Genomic DNA, 12,006 nt, shown 5'->3' with positions numbered 1-12,006 from the left:
CACTAGTTGTCTCCACTTCTTTATCCCCATTTACTGTACAGTCCATCCACATTCTTTCCTTCTTCATCATACCCCACATGACTGTCTTGAAGATCACAAATGGCAACCTAACTACTAAATCCAATGGATAATCTTTTATACAACTTATTAGCCTAGATTTCTCTTTCTTCTTCTTTTCTGGTACTTTTAGTAAATTACAATATCCTATTGATTCTACCTTTTTATCATTTTTAACATCCATCTCTTTCAGTCATAACAGACTTAATCATGATACAGAAACAAACAACTTCCAAATCACCATAGCTTAATGGAATGGAGATTTGTGGCTTGTACCATATGTCCATTGTGGGTCAGGAGGAGGCTCTGCTCATAGTAGTAACTCAGGGAACCAAGCAATGGGGTACCCACAATACTGTGTCAGAGGCAACAGAGAGTTCTAGAGAATTTTGCCTCAGTGTTTCAGGCTCAAGTACAGAGGTGAAACACATTACAGTTCATTGGCCAGTACTAGTCACGTGGCTCCACCCAACCAGGAAGGCGTGGCAATTGCAATACTATCATGTGCTTGGAAGGAGAGTTATATCTGTAAATATTTGTTGGGTAGTACTTATTGTAACACACCATGGCTCAGAATTTTTCAAGACTTCCTACTGATGACAAAATCAAATCTACTGTCCTAAATGTCAATTCTCCTCTCACTCTGATCCCCTTCTCTTCCAATTATCTTCACGCCCACTACCAAGAATTTGGGTTCTAGTCATGCAGTGTTTTAGAAAATGACATGTTGCATGCATGCATGATTTTTTTTTTTTAACCTATTATCCCATATGCTTCTCTGGTACTAGAAAACTGTTTGTCTTTCCAGTTTTATCTCAAAATATATCTTCCCTCTGAAATATTCCCTGACCCCATGCAGATTTTGTTTCACACTTTGTATATAATTTCCCTTTGTTAAAATAAATATGTTATTGAACCATTTGCACTTCTCTCCCCACTGGACTGTAAACAATGAGGTCACAGAGTACATCATTTCAAATTTAGGTCCCTGACATCTGAGATAAAAGATATACTCAAAATATGTGTAATGACCAAGTCCTACCTGACTTCTCTCTCATTTAACCTATTTGAAGACTGCTTTTTTAAATTATTTGGATTTTTGGCTTCCATGACAGCATTCTATTTAAATCTTCTTCCTCTCTCCCTCACAGTCAGCTTCCTGAGAAAGTTTGCTGTTTCTTTTCAAGAGCTGAAATAATTCATCCATTGAATGTGGGTGTGGTAGTGGTAGAGATACAGGGGTCTAACCTCATGTTCCTGGACAGTCTGGTCAATACCAATTACTTCAAATATCATCTATATATATGTATGACTACCAAATCTAAAGCTTCAGTCCAGTTCCCTCTTGAGCTACACAAAAATGTATGCAACAAACTACTTGCCATTCCCATTTCATCACCCCACAAGTCAAACTCATCATCTTATTCTCAAATCCAGTTCTCTGTCTTCCCTTTCTAAGTTGATTGGCATAATGGCCCACATAGTGACTCAAACCAAAACCTGGGAGTACTTCTATGTTCCACCTTCTCTCTTTCACCCATGCATTCAATCACTGAAGAAATCATGCTGACTTACCTGTCAAGTATCCCTTGTTTTCCAGGTCTGCTATCACTTCTTACTTCCAAGTCTCCATCATTTCTTGGCTTAACTCTTCACATCCTTACAGATCTCTCATTTCTAGTTTTGCCATTTTACCCAGGTTCCAATACCCTACGATCTACCCAGTCCAAATGCCGTTTGAGTCAATAAGGCTGTAACTCTTCAATCCTCTGTGCCTTTCTCATGCAATATCTTCCACCCTTCTCTATGCCTGGAAAATCCTCACTTATTCAAAACTCAGCTCAAAACTTTCTTGTTCAGTCAACCTTCTTTGAAGGACTCAGTTTATATACTTCTCTATCCCTAGCAATAAACTCCTCCAGGGAGAGAGACTGTGACTCCCCAATGCCTACCTAGCACAATGTCTGTCTCATACAAAATGCTCAATAGTTAAGTACATTTCAGAAAGAGGAGGAAAGAGGTGTTAAGAAGATATAGAGAGAGGAGCTTCAAGATGGCAGAAGAGTAAGACGTGGAGATCACCTTCCTCCCCACAAATACATCAGAAATACATCTACACGTGGAACAACTCCTACAGAACACCTACTGAACGCTGGCAGAAGACCTCAGACTTCCCAAAAGGCAAGAAACTCCCCACGTACCTGGGTAGGGCAAAAGAAAAAAGAAAAAACAGAGACAAAAGAATAGGGACGGGACCTGCACCAGTGGGAGGCAGCTGGGAAGGAGGAAAGGTTTCCACACACTAGGAAGCCCCTTCGCGGCCAGAGACTGCAGGTGGCAGAGGGGGGAAGCTTCAGAGCCACGGAGGAGAGCACAGCAACACGGGTGCGGAGGGCAAAGCAGAGATATTCCCGCACAGAGGACCAGTGCATACCAGCACTCACCAGCCCCAGAGGCTTGTCTGCTCACCCACCGGGATGGGTGGGGGCTGGGAGCTGACGCTCAGCTTCCGACGTTGGATCACAGGGAGAGGACTGGGGTTGGCTGCGGGAACACAGGCTGAAGGGGCCAGTGCACCACAGCTAGCCGGAAGGGAGTCCGGGAAAAAGTCTGGAGCTGCCGAAGAGGCAAGACACTTTTTCTTGCCTCTGTGTTTCATGGAGCACGAGGAGAGGGGATTAAGAGCGCGGCTTAAAGGAGCTCCAGAGACAGGCACGAGCTGTGGCTATCAGTGCTGACCCCAGAGACGGTCATGAGATGCTAAGGCTGCTGCTGCCGCCACCAAGAAGCCCATGTGCAAGCACAGGTCACTGTCCACACCTCCTCTCCTGGGAGACTGTGCAGCGCGCCACTGCCAGGGTCACGTGACCCAGGGAAAACTTCCCCGGGAGAACACATGGCACGCCTCAGGCTGGTGCAATGTCACACCGGCCTCTGCCACCGCAGGCTCGCCCCGCATCTGTACCCCTCCCTCCCCTGAGTAAGCCAGAGCCCCCAAATCAGCTGCTCCTTTAACCCTGTCCTGAGTGAAGAACAGATGCCCTCAGGCGACCTACATGCAGAGGCGGGTCCAAATCCAAAGCTGAACCCCGGGAGCTGTGCGAACAAAGAAGAGAAAGGGAAATCTCTCCCAGCAGCCTCAGGAGCAGCAGATTAAATCTCCACACTCAACTTGATATACTCTGCATCTGTGGAATACCTGAATAAACAAAGAATCATCCCAAATTGAGGAGGTGGACTTTGGGTGTAACGATATATATATATTTTTTCCCCTTCTTTTCTTTTTGTGAGTGTGTATGTGTATGATTCTGTATGCAATTCTCTCTGTATAGCTTTGCTTTTACCATTTGTCCTAGGGTTGTGTCTGCCCATTTATTTATTTATTTAATTTTAGTATAATTTTTAGAACCTATTATATTGGTGGATTTGTTTTTTGTTTTGGTTGCTCTCTTCGTTCTTTCATTTTTTCTTATTACTTTTAAAATATTAATAATTATTTTTTATTTTAATAACTTTATTTAATTTTATTTTACTATTTTATTTTATTTTATCTTCTTCTTTCTTTCCTTCTTTTTTTTCTCCCTTTCATTCTGAACCATGTAGAGGACAGGCTCTTGGTGCTCCAGCCAGGCATCAGGGCTGTGCCTCTGAGGTGGGAGGGCCAACATCAGGACACTGGTCCACAAGAGACCTCCCAGCTCCACGTAATATCAAACGGCGAAAATCTCCCAGAGATCTCCATCTCAATGCCAAGACCCAGTTCCACTCAATGACCAGTAGGCTACAGTGCTGGATACCCTATGCCAAACAACTAGCAAGACAGGAACACAACCCCATCCATTAGCAGAGCGGCTGCTGAAAATAATAAGGCCACAGACACCCCAAAACACACCACCAGACGTGGACCTGCCCACCAGAAAGACAAGAACCAGCCTCATTCACCAGAACATAGGCACCAGTCCCCTCCACCAGGAAGCCTCACAACCCACTGAACCAACCTTAGCCACTGGGGACAGATAACAAAAACAACAGGAACTATTAACCTGCAGCATGAAAAAAGGAGACCACAAACACAGTAAATTAAGCAAAATGAGAAGACAGAGAAACAAACAGCAGGTGAAAGAGCAAGATTAAAACCCACCAGACCTAACAAATGAAGAGGAAATAGGCAGTCTACCTGAAAAAGAATTCAGAATAATGATAGTAAAGATGATCCCAAATCTTGGAACTAGAATGGAGAAATAACAAGAAACGTTTAACAAGGACCTAAAAGAACTAAAGAGCAAACAAACACTGATGAACAACACAATAAATGAAATTTAAAATTCTCTAGAAAGGATCAATAGCAGAATAACTGAGGCAAAAGAACGGATAAGTGACTTGGAAGATAAAATACTGGAAAGAACTACTGCAGAGCAGAATAAAGAAAAAAGAATGAAAAAAAATGAGGACAGTCTCAGAGACTTCTGGGACAACATTAAATTCACCAACATTCGAATTACAGGGGTCCCAGAAGAAGAAGAGAAAAAGAACGGGACTGAGAAAGTATTTGAAGATATTATAGGTGAAAACTTCCCTAATATAGGAAAGGAAATAGTTAAGTCTAGAAAGCACAGAGAGTCCCATACAGGATAAATCCAAGGAGAAACATAACAAGACACATATTAATCAAAACATCAAAAATTAAGTACAAAGAAAAAATATTAAAAGCAGCAAGGGAAAAACAACAAATAACACACAAGGGAATCCCCATAAGGTTAACAGCTGACCTTTCAGCAGAAACTCTGCAAGCCAGAAGGGAGTGGCAGGACATATTTCAAGTGATGAAAGAGAAAAACCTACAACCAAGATTACTCTACCCAGCAAGGATCTCATTCAGATTTGATGGAGAAATTAAAACCTTTACAGACAAGTAAAAGCTGAGAGAATTAAGTATTGCCAAAGCAGCTTTACAAGAAATGTTAAAGGAACTTCTCCAGGCAGGAAACACAATGGAAGGAAAAGACCTACAATAACAAACCGAAAGCAATTAATAAAATGATAATAGGAACATACATAGCGATAATTACCTTAAATGTAAATGGATTAAATGCTCCAACCAAAAGACATAGACTGGCTGAAAGGATACAAAAACAAGACCCATATATATGCTGTCTACAAGAGACCCACTTCAGACCTAGGGACACATCAGACTAAAACTGAGGGGATGGAGAAAGATATTCAATGCAAATGGAAATCAAAAGAAAGCTGGAGTAGCAATTCTCATACCATACAAAATAGACTGTAAAACAAAGACTATTATGAGAGACAAAGAAGCACACTACATAATGATCAAGAGATCAATCCAAGAAGAAGATATGACAATTGTATATATTTATGCACCCAACATAGGAGCACCTCAGTACGTAAGGCAAATACTAACAGCCATAAAATGCGAAATCAACAGTAACACAATATAGTAGGGTACTTTAACACCCCACTTTCACCAATGGACAGATCATCCAAAATGAAAATAACTAAGGAAACACAAGCTTTAAATGACACATTAAACAAGATGAATATAATTGATATTTATAGGACATTCCATCCAAAAACAACAGAATACACATTGGGCTCAAGTGCTCATGGAACATTCTCCAGGATAGACCATATCTTGGATAACAATTCAAGCCTTGGTAAACAATAAAATTCAAATCATATCAAGTATCTTTTCCGACCACAACACTATGAGACTAGATATCAATTACAGGAAAAACTCTGTAACAAATACAAACACATGGAGGCTAAAGAATACACTACTTAATAACCAAGAGATCACTGAAGAAATCAAAGACGAAATCAAAAAATACCCAAAAAACAAATGACAATGAAACCACGATGAACCAAAACCTATAGGATGCAGCCAAAGCAGTTATAAAGGGAAGTTTAGAGCAGTACAATCCTACCTTAAGAAACAAGAAACATCTCAAATAAAAAACCTAACCTTACACCTAAAGCGAGTAGAGAAAGAAGAACAAAAACACTGCAAACTTAGCAGAAGGAAAGAAATCAAAAAGATCAGATAAGAAATAAATGAAAAGATAGCAAAGATCAATAAAACTAAAACATGGTTCTTTGAGAAGATAAACAAAATTAATAAAGCATTAGCCAGACTCATGAAGAAAAAAAGGGAGAAGACTCAAATAAATAGAATTAGAAATGAAAAAGAAGAAGTAACAACTGACACAGCAGAAATACAAAGGATCATGAGAGATTACTACAAGCAACTCTATGCCAATGAAATGGGCAACCTGGAAGAAATGGACAAATTCTTAGAAATTCACGACTTTCTGAGACTAAACAAGGAAGAAATAGAAAATATGAACAGACCTATCACAAACACTGAAATTGAAACTGTGATTAAAAGTCTTCCAACAAACAAAAGCCCAGGACTAGATGTCGTCACAGGTAAATTCTATCAAACATTTAGCGAAGAGCTAACACCTATCCTTCTCAAACTGCTCCAAAATATAGCAGAGGGAGGAACACTCCCAAACTCATTCTATGAGGCCACCATCACCCTGATACCAAAACCAGACAAGGATGTCACAAAGAAAGAAAACTACAGACCAATATCACTGATGAACATAGATGTAAAAATCCTCAACAAAATACTAGCAAACAGAATCCAACAGCTCATTAAAAGGATCATACACCATGATCAAGTCAGGTTTATCCCAGGAATGGAAGGGTTCTTCAATATACAGAAATCAATCAATGTGATACACCATATTAACAAATTGAAGGAGAAAAACCATATGATCTTCTCAATAGATGCAGAGAAAGCTTTCAACAAAATTTGACACCAATTTATGATAAAAACTCTCCAGAAAGTAGGCATAGAGGGAATTTTCCTCAACATAATAGGGTCCATACTTGACAAACACAGAGCCAACATCACCCTCAATGGTGAAAAACTGAAACCATTTCCACTAAGATCAGGAACAAGACAAGGTTACCCACTCTCACCACTACTATTCAACATAGTTTTGGAAGTTTTAGCCACAGCAATCAGAGAAGAAAAATAACAGGAATCCAAATCGGAAAAGAAGTAAAATTCTCACTGTCCGAAGATGACATGACACTATACATAGAGAAGCCTAAAGATGCTACCAGAAAACTACTAGAGCTAATCAATGCATTTGGTAAAGTAGCAGGATACAAAATTAATGCACAGAAATCTCTTGAATTCCTATACACTAATGATAAAAAATCTGAAAGTGAAATCAAGGAAACACTCCCATTTACCACTGCAACAAAAAGAATAAAATATCTAAAAATAAACCTACATTACTAGACAAAAGATCTGTATGCATAAAGTTATAAGACACTGATGAAAGAAATTAAAGATGAAACAAGAGATGGAGAGATATACCATGTTCTTGGATTGGAAGAATCAACACTGTGAAAATGACTATACTACCCAAAGCAATCTACAGATTCAATGCAATCCCTATCAAACTACCACTGACATTTTTCATTGAACCAGCACAAAAAATTTCATGATTTGTATGGTAACCCTAAAGACCCTGAATAGCCAAAGCAATCTTGAGAACGGAAAACGGAGCTGGAGGAATCAAGCTCCCTGACTTCAAACTATACTACAAAGCTACAGTAATCAAGACAGTATGGTACTAGCACAAAAACAGAAGTATAGATCAATGGAACAGGATAGAAAGCCCGGAGATAAACCCATGCACATATGGTCACCTTATCTTTGATAAAGGAGGCAAGAATATACAGTGGAGAAAAGACAGCCTCTTCAATAAGTGGTTTTGGGATAACTGGACAGCTATATGTAAAAGAATGAAATTAGAACACTCCTTAACATCATACACAAAAATAAACTCAAAATGGATTAAAGACTTGAGTGTAAGGCGAGACACTATCAAACTCTTAGAGGAAAACATAGGCAGAACACTCTATGACATAAATCACAGCAAGATTCTTTTGACCCACCTCCTACAGAAATGGAAATAAAAACAAAAGTAAACAAATGGGACCTAATGAAACTTCAAAGCTTTTGCACAGCAAAGGAAACCATAAGCAAGACAACTCTCAGAATGGGAGAAAATGTTTGCAAATGAACCAACTGACAAAAGATTAATCTCTAAAATTTATAAGCAGCTCATGCAGCTCAATATGAATTAAAAAAACCCACCTGAATCCAAAAATGGGCAGAAGACCTAAATAGACATTTCTCCAAAGAAGATATACAGATTTCCAACAAACACATGAAAGAATGCTGAACATCATTAATCATTAGAGAAATGCAAATCAAAACTACAATGAGATATCATCTCACACCAGTCAGAATGGCCATCATCAAAAAATCTAGAGACAATAAATGCTGAAGAGGGTGTGGAGAAAAGGGAACCCTCTTGCACTGTTGGTGGGAATGTAAATACTGTTCTCCACTATGGAGAACAATATGGAGGTTCCTTAAAAAACTAAAGATAGAACTACAATACGACCCAGCAATCCTACTACTGGGCATATACCCTGAGAAAGCCATAATTCAAAAAGAGTCATGTATCAAAATATTCATTGCAGCACTATTTACAATAGCTAGGACATGGAAGCAACCTAAGTGTCCATCAACAGATGAATGGATAAAGAAGATGTGGCACATATATACAATGGAATATTACTCAGCCATAAAAAGAAATGAAATTGAGTTATTTTTAGTGAGGTGGACGGGCCTAGAATCTCTCATACAAAGTGAAGTAAGTCAGAGAGAGAAAAACAAATACCGTATGCTAACACATATATATGGAATCTAAAAAAAAAAAAAAAAAGTGGTCATGAAGAACCTACGGGCAAGACGGGAATAAGGACGCAGATCTACTAGAGAATGGACTTGAGGATATGGGGAGGGGGAAGGGTAAGCTGGGATAAAGTGAGAGAGTGGCATGGACATATATACACTACCATACGTAAGATAGACAGCTAGTGGGAAGCAGCCGCATAGCACAGGGAGATTAACTTGCTGCTTTGTGACCACCTAGAGGGGTGGGATAGGGAGGGTGGGAGGGAGGGAGATGCAAGAGGGAAGAGATATGGGGACATATGTATATGTATAACTGATCCACTGTTTTTTAAAGGAGCAACTAACACACCATTGTAAAGCAATTATACTCCAATAAAGATGTTAAAAAAAATTTTTTTAATTAAAAAATTAAAGATGCCAGGAATCATACTTCCCTCAAAAGAAAAAAAAAAGGTGATATAGATATAAGAAAGTAATTATCCTACTGTATAATTAGGAAAGTACTGAAACAGATAAAAATAGCCTATATAAAATGCATGATCTCTCAACCAGAAAAAAAAGGAGATAAAACAGGCATTGTTTCAGATGCCATTTTCTTGATTTTGTTTAATTAACCCCAGGACAGTTAGGTGAGCAGAACAAACTAGGAGGAAGATGAGAAGATCAACAGATCTTGGTAATTCATATGGAAGTCAAGCCATACCACTTTATTTTACTGTATGGTGTTAGGCAAAAAAACCCAAAAAAATCCCCAAAAAAACAGCAACAACAGAACAAAGCAAATACACCTAATATACCTTAAATCTAAAAGACTGCAAAATATTATGTCTGAATATAAAAGTGTTGGTGGCTATAGGCAGCAATAGTGAAGAGTTCCCTTTCCTGTCAATACCTTAGATTTAAAGAAAGCAAATTTGTCCTCTCAGCATTAAAACCGGTAAAATCCAGACATAATGATGAGATTAGCCATGAGGAATTTTGAAATAAATAAAAATCAATCAAGACATTTGGGTATAATAATCTGATTTTAATTTAGAAAGCAGAAATTTCCTTTTGTCCCTGTTTGGTGAAAACTAAATGTGAACATGAAGATGTGGGGTCAACTGCCCTACAGCATAAAAGTGACTAGTCCAAATACCCAAAAGGCAGAACATATATCAAAAATTGTCCCCTTAAAATAAAAATGAGTCCTTAGGAAACATATATTTATGTTACTGGAGATGTCTGTTCAATCGTAGGAAGGAAAAATTCTTCTGGCCTCATTCAACCTGTATGAAATACCCACGAAACTACCTACCAAGTTATATAAAGGAAAATAAGTGTCTCTAAAATATATGAAAAGGTAACATATGTACAGCTGTACAACCTCCCTTAGAGAAATGCAGTTGGAGTCCACACTAATATATTGTTTTCATATCCACTGATTGACAAAAATATCAAATTTTACAATACACTTTAATGGTTTGGCTATGGGAAGACAGAAAATCGTATGCATTGCTTTGAATAGTATAAATTGGCACAAGCACAGAGAGGCAGTTTGGCAATAACCATCAAAACTGCAATATACTTGGACCCAACAATCCCCTCTGGGAATTTATGTTACTGATATAGTTGACATGTGCTAAATGATATATGAACAAAATTTTTTGTCACAGCAAAAGACTGGAAACAACCCAAATACCCAGCAATAGACACTGATGAGATTAACCTACAGTGGAATACTATACTGCTCTAAAAAATAATGACACTATCTACTTAGTAATACAAAAATATCTTCAAGATTTGTTGTTAAAAGACAAATACATGGAATGAAATGCAGTCTTTAGGTATGCTGCCTTATGTACATAATAGGGTGAGTAAAAACATATATTTCTATTTGCTTATATTTGCATTACAAGGGAGAAAATCTAATAAAAATGCTACCATGGCAGTGACAGAGGGACTGGATGGATGAGTGACTGGTGGAAGCAGACATTTTACTCTACACCTCTTTGTAGTGTTTGATTCCTAAGCCATGTAAATATTTTACTTATTCTAAAAGTAGAACAAAAAGCAATTAAATTAAAATAAGACAAAAATACTTGCACACTTTTGCCCAAACTCTTTAATTCCCAAGCAGCCTTCTTCTGAGCACTTATTGGGCTTTCTGGATAAATTAATACCAAGAAAGAAGCTTCCCAGAAAAAGGATTATAGCCTCCATCCTTACACAATAAACAAATTGGAAGTTTGCTTCATATAATTTTTTTTGCTAGACATGTAACTGGCACGAATCTGAGTATCTAATACTAGTCAACATGAGGATACTGACATGACAATAGGCCAGAGCTATAGGATGATGCATTCATCAAGATAAATCCTATGGGTTTATAAGCCTTTTGAGTAGGTAGCCATTTAGACTTAGCTTATTATCACTCAGAACACATATGGTTGTATTTCTATGTACAAGTAAGTGCGTAATAATTGTTAAGTTGAATTACATGGAAACATTTTTACATTTTAAATACTGACACATTTGCAATGCAGAAGACTGAACAGTAAACTCAAATGGATTATGCACTTAAAACTGTTTACTTTCACTTCAGTTTAGAGGAGACTGATGGAAAGCTCAAATATAAGTCTTTACTTACTAAAATTTAACCAAGTCTGACTTGTTTATTTTAAACTATCACTTTGTTCTGGTCTCCACAACCTTCTTCCCTCTTCCCATTGCCCTTTATATGTAGTCTAAACTTCATTTTCATTATTTATTGAGGTCTATTTTTCCTTCACCCTCATTTAGAATAAGTTACAGAAATTTGTCTTCTTGCTTGTGTAGAATATGGAAAAATATATAAACTTTGTAAATTTGTGTGTAACAGACTACATACAAAGCATTCATGTAATTGCAAATACTTATTAATTTTTATATATTACATTATAACTGGTATGCTTAATCATTACACAGCTCAGTTGTATGTTAATAACCTCAAATTTATGGCAACTCAAAACCCTTACAATTACAAAACTTGAATAGATCTTATTAATATATTGTCACCTTTTAAGTTATAAAATATCTTTTCTGTATCTTTATAAAACGGGTTTTGGGATACATGAAAAAGAGATGCTTTTTTCTGAGGCTAAACAATCTCTTTAAGATGT

This window comes from Phocoena phocoena, chromosome 4 (assembly GCF_963924675.1).
Source record: "Phocoena phocoena chromosome 4, mPhoPho1.1, whole genome shotgun sequence".
NCBI lineage: Eukaryota > Metazoa > Chordata > Mammalia > Artiodactyla > Phocoenidae > Phocoena > Phocoena phocoena.
The sequence above is the reverse complement of the archived record's forward strand: the minus strand, read 5'-3'. Positions refer to the sequence as shown.